The 15,063-nt window shown below is 43.0% G+C and overlaps 1 protein-coding gene across 1 annotated transcript in view; it reads left to right on the plus strand.

Annotated features, from left to right (window-relative positions):
• LOC146798079 (cytochrome P450 2G1-like) overlaps window positions 1-15,063 on the plus strand; it is a 1,093,105-nt gene that overhangs the window by 1,022,105 nt on the left and 55,937 nt on the right. The window lies entirely within an intron of this gene.

Below are 15,063 nucleotides of genomic sequence, written 5' to 3' on the forward strand. Positions count from 1 at the left end.
AATAGTTTGTAACCACAATTATGGTTGCAAACCGTTGATGAATTGCCAACCCCTGACTTGGGATGCTAACTGATATGCAAAGTGGACGATGTCCCCTTCAGGCACCTTCCCTATTATGAACCGCTGCCTGTTATCCCACCAACTCAAATTTTTTGCAAATGGGAAATTTGTTTTGTTTTAGGGTGGCAGCTGTTCCTTTAAGGAACCTGGGCTGCTTAAGAAAAAAGTTTCTAATTTGGGAATGCATACTCAGGTGTGTTGGCCTGCTGTTCCTAATATGCCATCATCCCAGTGTTTGCAACCAATCACATGAATTCATAAATAGTGACCTGCCTAATTATTATTCAATTCAATTTCAAGTCTGTATTTCGATTTTCATCATAAAAGACAACATTAATATATTAAACAATTTTAAAAGAAGGATACAAAAAAGGAGAAGGGACCTTAATCTCATCATAAATTACAAATGTAATGTAAATAGCATCGACAATTATAAATAAATATCTCATTATTAAAAGTCATAAAAAATGTTAAAAGGTAACCAAATAATCAAATGAGGCGTAATTTATATGCACGAATAACCCAAATCCAATGGAGAAATTTTACAACAGCAATAGTCACAGATTGAGAAGTATTTGTTTTAAGGCACCGCAAAGCCTCAACACCTGTCCGAAAACCCAGTAAGAGACAAATTGGTTTAAGCCAGACCCGCCGTGGAATTTTGTACTCCGGGCAAATAAATATAATATGCGCAATGTTTTCCCGTTGTGCTGGACAAAAGGGACAATCAGGGTTAAAGCCTCCTCACCATTTAGCAACAAAAGAATTAATAGGAAGAGTGCCCACCCTGAATTGATGATATCGCTTTCTATCCTCCACAACTGTAATACAGTCCAAATAATTTTCAAACAGGGGCCTGTCCTTCAGTGCCAAATAGTCCGAAGTTAGAGACGGGCCGATGCATGAGCCAAATCTTCTTTCAAAGACCACCCGCCAATATAAGTCTTTTAAAGTTTTTCTGGGGGGAAAAGTATGTGCTATGGGCTCTTCCAATAAACTTGCTAGGCCCATAGCAAAGTAAAGTAACTTGACCTCCTGCATCCATAAGATCTTTTGCGCCTTGTCGGCCCCCCTGATGTCCAGGAAAGCCCGAGCGTACTCTAAGAGTTCAGGGGTAACCCAAAGCCGCCTCCAGTAAGCCACTGGTCTATATTGTGCAATATCCTCTAAACGCAAAACCCCCAAATCGTAGTAAAAGGGAATAAGAGGAGTGGATGCTGGAAGGCCAGTGATTATACGCAAAAACTTGTTTTGGGCCCTAGTCAACTGGGTAAGGTTACTGTAGCCCCACAGTTCTGCTCCATAAAGAATTGCCGAGCCTATCTTAGCATCATATATTTTAAGTGCTGGTATCATGGGTCTAGTGTGAGACAAGTGTAGTTCTTTTGTTAGTGCACCAGTTAGCTGAGCATGCTTTATTATCACTTGATCTATATGCGGTTTCCATTCTAACTTCGACGCAAGGGTTATACCCAAGTATGAGAAGACCTTAGTATGCTCTAATTTAATTCCATTCATTAACACGTTCCCTCTAACGTGTTTGGACTTATGTAAGACCATAAATTTCGTTTTGGTTACATTTACAATAAGCCCATGATCTTTGCAGAAGACTTCAAACACATCTATAGCTTTTTGTAGGCCCTGTTGGGTCTTAGAAATTAATAGAGTATCATCTCTCTACCGTAGCACTCACGCGAATTTGCTGCTTTATTTAAGCTCTTTTTAGAAAATCCTTTTAAAAACGTATTGCTACTTGCGCAGCCATTTCGGCGTTAGGCGCTTCTGCTGCTTATTACTTGGGGGTATTTAGTCAGCTCCGACCCGCACTATAAATTGGAAAACCCACCTGCATTTTGCGGGGAAACAGGTAGACTTGGGACTTCGGGGGTTATTGAGACAGCGAACGCAGCATCCCGGCCGCCATCTTGGGTGAGGTTCCCTAGACCGGCCCGCTTTCAGGCGCCATTTTTCGCGGGTCCAGAGGTTTCCCTCACTGGACTCCTGCGCATTGGATAGTGTACTTAAGGCGCTCCTTGACTGCCCTGAGATAAACTCTCTACCATAGCGCTCACGCGAATTTGCTGCTTTATTTAAGCTCTTTTTAGAAAATCCTTTTAAAAAATGTATTGCTACTTGCGCAGCCATTTCGGCGTTAGGCGCTTCTGCTGCTTATTACTTGGGGGTATTTAGTCAGCTCCGACCCGCACTATAAATTGGAAAACCCACCTTCATTTTGCGGGGAAACAGGTAGACTTGGGACTTCGGGCGTTATTGAGACAGCGAACGCAGCGTCCCGGCCGCCATCTTGGGTGAGGTTCCCTAGATCGGCCCGCTTTCAGGCGCCATTTTTTCGCGGGTCCAGAGGTTTCCCTCACCGGACTCCCGCGCATTGGATAGTGTACTTAAGGCACTCCTTGACTGCCCTGAGGTAAACTCTCTACCATAGCGCTCACGCGAATTTGCTGCTTTATTTAAGCTCTTTTTAGAAAATCCTTTTAAAAACGTATTGCTACTTGCCCAGCCATTTCGGCGTTAGGCGCTTCTGCTGCTTATTACTTGGGGGTATTTAGTCAGCTCTGACCCGCAATATAAATTGGAAAAGCCACCTGCATTTTGCGGGGAAACAGGTAGACTTGGGACTTCGGGGGTTATTGAGACAGCGAATGCAGCGTCCCGGCCGCCATCTTGGGTGAGGTTCCCTAGATCGGCCCGCTTTCAGGCGCCATTTTTCGCGGGTCCAGAGGTTTCCCTCACCGGACTCCCGCGTGGCCCACTATAACAGTATATAAGGAGATGTGCGTACCAGCGCGCAGCGTAGGCGCGCAGCGAGCGCGACGGCGGCGCGCCGGAGGTGCGCCAGAGGTAAGCCCGTTTGCGCCCGTTCGCGCACAGTTCGTGCCGGGTGCCGGGGATGCTGCGCCATCTGTTACGACCAGAGTAACATATACCAGAGAAATGCTATTACATCTCACTCCAGGTACGTCATTATGCCGACAATCTTATACCACTGATAGGCGGAAGCAATCCCTGTCTTGTGGCTTGCTTAATGTTCGATCTCTTAGCAAACATCACACGGAAATTGCTCTGCTCATTGAGTCCTGTGTGTTAGATGTTTTGTTTATGACAGAAACATGGACTAGAGCGGACTGTGCTGTGGAACTGGGGCTAGCTTGCCCTTCTGGCTATAAGATCAGACATTCCCCGAGGGAGGGAGCCAGAGGAGGCGGTTTGGGCCTTATTTACAGGGATTCCCTGGATTTCTCCCAGCTTGAGACTAAGAGCATTTCGGGTTGTGAGACACTGGGATTCTCACTGAAAGGACAGGGAGGCACTCTTTATTCAGGGTTGCTGTGTTATCGACCCCCTGCTAGCACTTTGTCAGCGGTACCCGAGCTTATTGATACCATCTATGAGTTTTCTAATACTCATGCTAGGACTCTGATTTTGGGAGACTTTAATTTAAGGCCAGATGGCTCCACAGGATCTGCTTTTTCGGACCTGGTTCAGGCCTGCAGTAATATTCATCTGCAGCAGCTGGTGCTCTCGCAGACTCATATTAAGGGTCATGTTCTCGACCTGATTTTTACAGATGCCAAGCAGGTTTTGATACGAGACATTCTTCCCCAGGGTTGGACGGACCATGCCCTAGTTTATTTTTCCATTGCACTCCCTATGGAGTCATCTAGGTGTGGAAACACTGGTAATCTGACTAAGATTGGCAGGCAGTGGTCGCGGCTACTAAAACAATCTCACTTGCCGTGTTGGGTGAGGGCATCCCTCTCGGAGACAGTGTGGATGAGAGCTATGAGTCTCTCAGTCGGAAAATCTTTGATTCTCTGGAGGTATTGGCCCCTATGCGGAAAATTAGGGACAGATCTAAAACAGCTATGCCGTGGTACACAGCTGAGCTACTGCAACTGAAAATTCGTTGCAGGCGTGCAGAGCGAACCTGGAGGAAACAATATCTTGAAACAGATAAAGTCCTTTTTAAACAGGCACTGCTGGACTACAAGTCGCAGATTAAGGGTGCCAAAGCGAGGTATCTCGAGGAGTCGCTATTACTAGCAACGAATAAATCACAGGCCTTATTCAAAATCTTTAGAGATCTTTCTCGTCCAGCCTGCGCTGCTAATGATATTCATGCCTCTCAAGCTCTGTGTAATTCCCTGGCGCAGGCCTTCGAAGACAAGATTGCTCTGATTTTGAGCAAGCTTGTTCCATCGAGTCCACCTGCTATTCAATCTGTGCCTGTTTCCGTACCAGTGACAGTCTTAGAAACGGTAGAGGCAAAGGGTAGTCAGGCACAGTTGGACCGTTTTTCGCCTCCGTCCTTTGAGGAGTTCTGTCTTCTGGCCAACAGTGTATCCTCGGGTTCCCCTCGGGACCCATTGCCACACAAATACTGGAAATTATTTCAGGCGGAGCTCTTTCCCCCGCTACATGCCATTTGCTGCCAGTCCCTTGTCACGGCGCGAGTCCCGGAGAGTTGGAAACTCGCAGTAGTCTCCCCATTATTGAAGAAAGAAACTTTGGACCCCACCTGCCCTGCGAATTATAGACCTATATCGCTGCTCCCTTTCCCCATAAAGATTCTGGAGAAACTGGTCACTAAACATCTGTCCGGTTTTTTGGAGACTAATGCCTGTCTGGACGTGACTCAGTTCGGCTTTAGACCAGCTCATGGTACTGAGTCTGCCCTGGTGACCGTTCTGGATGATCTTCGTTCGCGAGTCGACTTTGGACGAGCAGCCTTTTTAGTACTGCTCGACATGTCGGCCGCGTTCGACACGGTCAACCACGGCATCCTGGTCAGAAGACTTGAAGAAACTGGGGTGACAGGTATGGCCCGTGATTGGCTGGTCTCCTATCTGGGAGACAGACGTCAGGTAGTAGCCTTGCCAACGTTTCAATCTGGCATTAAGATGGTTGGGCAGGGTGTCCCTCAAGGGTCTGCCATCAGCCCTATTTTGTTCAATTTATATCTCCGGCCTCTGGTAACCCTGATTAAGTCATTTGGCATTGCGGTCATCAACTATGCTGATGACACGCAGCTTTTTTTCTCTATCGAGGGTAAGGATGCAGTGCCTCTGGAGATTTTCCATCAGTGCATGGCAGCAACCGCAGATTGGCTGAGGCAAAACTCTTTGCAATTTAACAGCTCCAAAACAGAGGTACTGCATTGCTCGATGGATCATGTCTTTCGGCCACTGCCACTTGATTTTTGGCCTACCTCTTTCCAGGAGGCTCCTTCGGCAGCAACCTCCGTCCGGAATTTGGGGGTGATGTTCGGGCCCAATCTTCAATTAGAGGTTTTTGTAAATAAGACCGTGGCTACCTGCATGGCGTTGCTCCGTATGTTATGGAAGATCCTTCCGCTGCTACCGGCTCATGCTCGGCCTGAGGTGGTGCGTGGCATCGTATTAAGTAGGTTGGATTATTGCAACGCACTGTTGCTAGGGGCACCTGCTAATTTGGTGGGCGAACTGCAACGAGTGCAGAACATGGCCGTTAAGTTAGCCCTTTCTCGGCGCCGCTCAGACTCTTCCATCATGGCGCTGGCAGACCTTCACTGGCTGCCTATCTCACAGCGGGTTGTGTTCAAAGCACTGTGTTTGGTGTTTAAAGGGCTTCATGGGCAAGGGAAATGTTTGCGTGGTACGTGCCCACACGTTCCCTTCGATCAATGTCAGCACAGTTGGTGTTGGTTCCAGGGGTCTTGAGGGCACGAATGGGTGGACGGTCTTTCAGATTTGTGGCAGCCAAATGTTGGAATTCCCTACCTCTAGTGCTGAGAAGTAAGGGGGATCTGTCCTCTTTTAGGAAAGGACTAAAAACGTATCTTTTTCCTAGGCTAGATTAACTTCTGGGTCATTGTATTTTCGCGTACCATTGGTAGAATGATAAAGCGCCAGGATACCCTTCGGGTGACAGTTTTGCACTATACAAATACGCGATACATACATACATACATCTGCCAACATCAACAGAGGAATCAACTTACCATCCAACTTTGGGGCATCGGTAGGAATTTGCTTAAAATAGTTGATCACTCTGTTGATGTATAATGAAAAAAGAGTCTGGGCTAAAACGCACCCTTGGCGAACTCCCCTGGCAATTGGAAATTTATCTGTGACGCTGCCTAATTGATTCCATCTGACCTGGGCAAAATTGTCCTCATGTAATTTCATTAAGAAAATTAAAATATCTATAGGCATGCCTTGATCTTTAAAAACTGACCACATTTTTGCTCGAGGGACCAAATCAAAAGCTGATTTAAGATCAACAAAGGCTGCAAATAATATACCCTCTCCCAACTGATCCACCCGCCAATATATGAACAAAAACCTAAATACCTGATCTATGGAACTTGTGTGGCTGCGAAAGCCTGCCTGAAGTGGTGATAAGACTTCCTCCTCCTCAATCCACCCCTGGATTCTTAATAAGACAAGCCTAGCTACCACCTTCTGTATACAGTCGATCAGGCTTATAGGCCTATAATTGCCTGGATCAGAGCGCTCTCCCTTTTTAAAGACCGGAATGATCTGGGCGCCCTTCCAGGTATTAGGTATGGGTGAACCATTAGAAATGCAATTAGCTAGGCACAAAATATAGGGTGCCCACAGTTCTTTGTCCTGCATAAACAGGTCTGCCGGAACTGAATATAAACCTGGTGCTCTACCTCTAGGGATGGAATTCAGTACCTTTCGTACCTCGTTTAAATCAAATGCCAAAGGAGATATATCCATGATAGGGGAAATAATTGGTGTGCAACTCCCCTCATACGCATCAATAGATGCAAACTGGGATGCATAATGCGAGACCCACAGATTAGGTGGCACATAATTAATTGGTTCTTCTCTTTTTGTGCCCCTACCCCACCTGACCAAGTCCCAAAAGGAACACATTGAACGTTTCTTACTGGCCGAGTGGAGATCCCTCCAGTAATCCTGGTCCCATGCTCGTTTGGCATCATACTGGGCTTTTTTTATAAGATACACGAGCATCCCTAATACAAATGATGTCCTTAGTTTTTACTGCATGTGACAAGGTCTGATATGCAATCCTGGATGTTTTCCCATACCATTGGTCCTCTTTTCTGGGTGGCCTATTGGGTTTGGCATGAGTCTGTTTTATGGAGAAGACCCTAAGTTGATTAAAAAAATAATTTTTGCATTTCCCATATCTTCCTTCTGAGCAATATAGTTTTGTAAGGCGTTAGTGGCATGAATAGTTAAGTTCCTAATGGATAAAATCTGCCTCTCATTCCTTAGACAATTAACCCATTTGACACGCCTTGAGTCGTTAGATTGGACAATTTCCACCTTCCTAGAAGGATCCTCCTGACAATTAATCTTAAATAATTTAAATGATAGTAGTAAGGGGTCATGATCACTTTCCACCCTGTCCACCACTATCATATCCTTGATGCTAGACCAATGTTCTTTATTGGTAAGTATATAATCGATGCGGCTTTTACGAAGTCCATTATTAAACGTAAAGGCCCCATGTTTGTCAGAAGCTGATCTACCATTTATTGCACGTAGCCCTTGTCCAATACAAAGTACCTTTAGCTGAAGTGCAGCCTCGGTCCATTTTTTAATTGGCGAAAGTGTCAGATGGGGAATATTCCATGAACAATCCTCTTCTAAAGTAAGATCGATATCATTGGTGTCCAAAGGTTCAAACCAGCAATTAAAATCACTCACAACTATGACATTACCCTTTTTACAATACAAGTCAAGAAGCAGGTCCAACTCCTCCACAGTATTTGAAGATTTACCCCCCGGCAACCCTCTAGCATAAATGTTAAAAACAAAAAGATCCTTTAGTCCAGGGCACTGGACAAGAATAAGTAAGATGGCATTACTTTTTGAGTCCAATTGAGTCAAGTAATACCTGCTATCCTGTTTAATCCATGTTAAGAGTCCCCCATTAGCTCTTCCATGGAGGCTAGGGACAGCAGGAACATAAAAACTAAGGTAACCAGGTCTGTAGTCTAAGACAGTCGACCAAGTTTCCTGTAATAATATAATATCCCTGTTTTCAAGGAACTTGGACCAATCAGATGACACTACTTTATTCCTAAGCCCTGCCACGTTCCAAGAAACTAGAAACGAAGGGACAATATCATCGTCCCTACCTTGGGTGCCACATAATGAGACTTCCTGCATGTCTCCAATAACTTGGTCCCCATATTGAGGAGCCTGTTGTACAAGATTATTGGTGTTTACAGTTCCACTTGTCTGGACTATGTCAATGGGCACTGGGCGAATTTCACCATGTGGTCCACCACCAGATGATGCATTTGCTCCAAGGAGGTCGACCGAATGGATTCCTCGTGGGCCTAGGTCTTGACCATGAACAAGTCAATCATTGCAATCTAGTAAACTCAACACCTCAAATCTATTGCTTCCTGATGTAAATCTGACATGAGGATCGAGACGAGGAGCAAGATCTCTCCCTTTAGTGGCGTGTTTTGGGCATGGAGGGTAAAAATACCCTAATGGCAGGATATTATTACGATCTTGGTGTAACCTCAGTGAGCCTGCCTGTCTTAGGATATGGTCTACCAGTTTAGGGGATGCAAAATTAACAACAACACAGTCTCCCTCCATACCCTTCCTAGTATCTCCCACCCAGTCCACCCTTCGAACCATCTTAAAATTATTGTAAAGGTTATCACCCAACACTGTTCTAGTATTCAAGTAGTGTAGTGCTTTGTTTTTAAGTGATGACCAATATTCTTCTTTACCGTCCGATGTTTTAGGGACATTAGCCAAAATAATGGTATATAGGTACGCCTCAGTGGGGAGATGAAATTTTATATGTTTCTGGGGAATATGGTGAATTCGATTTGGACTACCCCTAGAGCCTCCACAACCAGAAATGATACCTCCTTCGGAGGTTAGGATATTTGGTGCAATTGTTGTCTGAGCTACTACATGTTCTCTAGGCACGTGCGCTCCAACATTCAAACTAGTGACTATTGGTAAATGGGTAGGAGCACTATCAGGACATGTAGCTATTGATTTAGGGCCTTATGTAGGTGGGCTTGCATTTACCACTTCATAAATACCGAATCATACCGATTCGGTATTTATGAAGTGGTAAATGCTATGTAGGTAATTGGTCGGTAAATATTACCGATTCGGAATAATTCGGTAATTACCGAATCGGTATTTACCGAATCGGTAATGAGGCATACCTTCCCATTGATGGGAAGGTATGCCTCATTACCGAATCGGTAAATACCGATTCGGTAATGGAGGAGCACATGCAAGGGTGGCAGGGTGTCACATTGACACCCTGTTGCACCCCTGATTCGGCCATGTGTGCACATGTGGCACACATACATGCCCTAAGGGCATGTATGTCTGCCACATTGCACACTTCTAAGCGCTATAACATGCTTTTACACATCCATACTTTATTTACCACCAACTATTAGTTGGTGGTAAATACCGACTCCAAACAACACCCACACAGTCCCCCTACATCTGATTTCTGTATTCGGAATTTACCGAATCGGTAAAATTACCGAATCGGTAATTTTACCGATTCGGTAATTTTACCGATTCGGTAAATTCCGAATACAGTAATTCACCCCCTACATACCAAAAGCCAAAATACCGGTCGGTAACGGTATAATTACCGAAAATCGGCCGTTACCGACCGGTATTTGGCTACCTACATGAGGCCCTTAGTCTCTATCAGAGAACCCTGTTGGTTTAGTACCTGTCTTTCCAGGGCTATTAATCTATAATCAATTAACTTGAGCTTTTCCATAACAGGAATAATAAGAGCCTTGAGGCGCTCCTCTAGGTTCCCCAAGAATCTCAACATTTGGTCACCCTCAATTGGGTTACCCAATATGGAGATCATTGGGTCACCCTCTACATGAGTCTTTGATTGGTTGACCTGGGTCAATTGGCTTTCTACTTGACAACCCAGGCCAAGAGTGGAATTACTTTTCCTAGCTTGTTTAGCATGTAATTTACTACCCTTAATAGCACTATCTGCCTTCCGCTTCCTCTGCTGCTCTTTAGCTCTAGTAACATGCTCAACCCGTGCCTGCCTAGTGAGTGTATTAGGGGAGGAAGGCGGCGGGCTAAGAGCAAGAGGGCAGGAAGTATTTACCCTAGTAAGGGCATCATTGGTTAGTGGGTCTGGGATTTGTAACATTTCTATAGGGGCTTGAGAACTCCCCGTTAAGATAGTAGTTAGTGTATGATTCAAGTTGTTAGTATTGTTACTAGATGGGTCAAGAGATAGCCTCCTCTCTACCAGTTCTATCTCCTTGGCCACAGCAGTTTCAGCCCGTTTAAGATACGCATCCAATGTCCCAGCCCCCCCTTTAGAATTGACAATAGATTTAGCCATGTTACTGTCAACCTTCTCAGAGAAAACTGCTAATACACAATCAAAGAGGCTCCCACACTGAAGTCGCTCTTCAAATAGAGAACGAAAGTCACTTAATAACTTAACTTATCACTGAGTTTGTTACGTGTATTCCAGAACCGAATAACGAAATGGAAAGAAACTGGCCCGACCCAGCCTCCTCCGGCCTCGGACGGCCACAGATGGGCCCGCCCTTGTCCCGGGCTTAGCCCGGCGCTACCCGCGCGCGTCCCTTGATGCGGGAGGCGCTATGTGATTTTAAATGTCTGGTGCGTGAGGGAGGGGCCGCTGATGCTGACGCTGCCCCTCTGCCTCCTGGTGCCTGTAGTCCACTGGGCGCTTGTTCCTCGAGTTATTCACCCCCAAAAGGCTTCAGCTACGCTGCGCGTCCCGCAAAGTGGGAGGCGCGAGGTGATTTTAAATGTCCGGTGTGGGAGGGAGGGACCGCTGATGCTGACGCTGCTCCTCTGCCTCCTGGTGCCTGTAGTCCACTGGGCGCTTGTTCCTCGAGTTATTCACCCCCAAAAGGCTTGAGCTACGCTGCGCGTCCCGCGAAGCGGGAGGTGCGAGGTGATTTTAAATGTCTGATGCGGGAGGGAGGGGCCGCTGATGCTGACGCTGCACCTCTGCCTCCTGGTGCCTGTAGTCCACTAGGCGCTTGTTCCTCGAGTTATTCACCCCCAAAAGGCTTCAGCTACGCTGCGTGTCCCGTGAAGCGGGAGGCGCGAGGTGAATTTAAATGTCCGGTGCGGGAAGGAGGGGCCGCTGATGCTGACGCTGCCCCTCTGCCTCCTGGTGCCTGTAGTCCACTGGGCGCTTGTTCCTCGAGTTATTCACCCCCAAAAGGCTTTAGCTACGCTGCGCGTCCCGCGAAGCGGGAGGCGCGAGGTGATTTTAAATGTCCGGTGCGGGAGGGAGGGGCCGCTAATGCTGACGCTGTCCCTCTGCCCCCTGGTGTCTGTAGTCAGCTGGGCGCTTGTTCCTCGAGTTATTCACCCCCAAAAGGCTTCAGAGGTCGTAATGAGGGCTAGCCAGGCAAAAAAACGTATACCACATAGCAAGATAGCATGTTTTCCATTCTTCCGAGCGATTTTACCCATGCATGCTTCTTACCGGTAATAACTATTCTGTTAAACATATTTCTAGAACTGCTCGTCTAGAATTTAATAAAATATAACTTAATTCTGATTAAAAGTGATCCTACCAACAAATTTAGCGGCTTCAAACAATAATTTAAGCAAAACAAAAGCAGCAAAGCTACCAAGTGCCCCTCACACGGAAGGATAGACTAAACCCATTCATTAAGCAAGTCATTCAGCAACCCCTGCAAAAGGATATTTTGTACACCTATAAGTACAAACATTGCATCTCAAAAGTTGGTGTACAATTTGTGACCACTTTTTGCATCCTGCATTTAGTATATCTGGTCTACGCAGCCTAATTTAGACTCCGGTGCAAGTAAACGTTTTTGAGCACACATCTATTTTGCTCTTTTTAGCAGTAATAACAATTATTAACATAGCTAGGATCCAAAGTTGGTGCCAACAGTGTGTGCAAAAATCAATATTAACGCATATAAAATGATTACATACACAGTTTTTTGTGCCCCTTTCTTGTGCACTTATAAATCAGGCAGAGATAAATTGAAAAGACTTGAATTTGCGTTCTTGGTTTTAGATCAGTGATCCCAATCTCCCACAGAGGCGTGGGCTCCTGACTGAAGTTTTCAATTCCTTTAAAACAGGGCGCTAAAATTTGCAGTTTTTCACTACCCACTCACACTATCAAATGTATATGTGTGCTTAGTGACATCCCCCTTCACAAATGTTCATAGCAGAATATCCAGTCAGTGGGGTTTAAATGATTTCTTGCCTGGAAAGAAAAAAATATCTTTCATTATGAAAACTATTTGAAGTAAACTCTCCTTCTTTCTCTTTGCTTTTATTCAGTATAATTCCCTACGACCCTCATAAAAATGTATTTATGAGATTGTAAAGCTTGTCTAATTTTATACCTCTGTGCATGCTTAAATTGCCAATTTCATGGGATTTACAATGCACCAATTAGCAAATTTGCATATGCAAATAGCCTGATAGGCCAACTCATGCTTTGCATTTGAAATTGTTTCATATGTGAATACCTATATACCTTAATTATTTTAGATCACTCCTGGGGATAGAAAGCTACACTATTAAGAAATCACGTTCAAAAACAAAACCAAAGACAGAATTACCACATCTGTTCACACGTTTACCACTCCACCATACTGTCACACAACAAGGATCAAAAAACAAAAGACAGACAGGAATTTCACTCAGACATCCTGGATTCACTCACTCACAAACTAATTTGTCTGGTTTTAAATACCCTCAGCAATTCAGAATGCAGGTCATACAGCAGCTCTTTAGAAGCATCTCACTGTTCTAAAGAATGCCAGGAGTATGAAACTCATAAATACATTATGTGAAGGTGCTAAAGAATGTGAGGATGAAGCAGTGTGTGTGGGGAAGGAGGAAATCAGGATTTAGGTGGCCCCTGCACTTCCTGTTGATGGACCTGCAGTTTATGGTTTATCAAAATTCCTTATGTTTCCCATTATGTACACATAAATATTTAGGTGAATCAATTTCACTCTTCATCAGCTTCATCAGGACCTATGTAACAAAAGCAAACTTTCAAACAAAAACATAGTATGAATGATATAAATCAACCTTTTAAATTTCAAAAGTAAATATACATCAACATATAACATGTGCTCATCTAAATTCAACACAGACATATTTTACTTCCTTCACTATTTACCTGCTCTTAACATGCATGAATCTATCGGATCACTGACATAATATCGATTACCAAAATATCGACTACTTAAAATATCGTTGCTAAATTATCGACTACAATATTATCGACTCACCATACTTATTAAACAAAATACAAAAATATCGAGTACACAATATCGTCTTAACAAAATATCGTATATCATTATATCGAAGTTAAAAATATCGTTAACAAAATTATCGTCTACTCTTAAATGACAATGTAAATGACAAAATTATCGAAACCAGAAATATAGACAACCAAAATATAGAATATTTCACAATATCGACTATCTAAAAAACTATGAAGAAAATATACTTTAAGCACAACACATACATTAACATTGCAATACATAATAAAACACGTAAATAACATTAACATTTTCGTTCAAACACATACATTTAAAAATAAACATTCCATAAACAATATGAATACATTTCACTACATAAATAATTTTATAATTATTATACATACATTAAACCACATTTAAAAATATCTTCAAAGCATTTAATACTACAAATAAACAATGACTTACTACTAATAAGTTGCTAATTAGCGTTTCCCTTACAAGGAAACAAACAGCCAGAAAAGAAAAAAAAAATTAAGGTGGACCAATGACATGCTCACATTTCAAATTAAACCAATGAAATGAAGCAACTAATTAATTGCACACTATAAAAACACTACATTTCAACATGTCTTTCACACTACAAACTGAAAAGAAGAAATAAGACGAAACTCTACTCAACTGTTTCCTGAAAGAAGAATTACAGTCCAAAAGAAAATTTAACAACTACAGAAAGTAAGTTAAACTCTGTTTATAAAGCAACTAATCTAGAATGCTACAGCTGAAACTATTTCTATAAATGAATGTACTACACTTCATTTAATTACATTCATTTCGCCTCTATAGATACCTTCTAAAAAGACAGACATATTTTGGACATCCCCAACAACTCTAATATTAATCAATGTAAGTATTGTTTTACTTTTTCCTACCCACCTACAACTATTACATAAAAAAATAATTCTAAAAAATATTTATTCCTTATTTGTCTCCTCTACAGAAAACCACTGAACCATCCAAAACTACCTTCTACGCAATCACCTACTGGACCAAAGAAATAAGTAAGTATATAAACCTCAATCATTAAACAGCCTAAAATACGCAGCCAGAATGTTACTTTCCCCTTAAAACAGTAGCACATTCAAAAAAATGTATCCAACTATTAACAAATTTTTTTCTCTTATCAACAGAAAATCTATCTCCAAGATTAAACTGAAAGCTTGAAGTCAGCTAATTAACATCTTTCAACACATCAAATTATACATTGTAAGTATATTCACTAAAATGTAAATATATTTAAAATATCGATAACATTGTTTATATTTACAAAATATTTTTTCATCTCCCCTAGCATAATACAGAACAACATGACTGAAGGTGCTGAATTTATAACGTCTCAAAAAACATAAAATGTTGTTATGTTATATGGGTTATGTATATACACAAGAAAAGCAAAGTGGTCTGAAAATGTTTTGGAAATGTAGCAAATACTACTCAAACAAATGCTATGGTAGAGCTATTACAAAAGAAACCACTGTTCTTTCTGTAAAAGAACATAATCACCCCCCCAATATTACAGAGATAGAAGTTAGAAATGCTCTTGAAAACAATAAAGAAGCAAGTACTAGCACTGATAAACCCACCACCCAAATACTCAAAGAACAATTAATAAAAATACCACACCATGCATCAGCACAATTACCCCCAATTGATTGTTTAAA

This window comes from Triturus cristatus, chromosome 9 (genome assembly GCF_964204655.1).
Source record: "Triturus cristatus chromosome 9, aTriCri1.1, whole genome shotgun sequence".
NCBI lineage: Eukaryota > Metazoa > Chordata > Amphibia > Caudata > Salamandridae > Triturus > Triturus cristatus.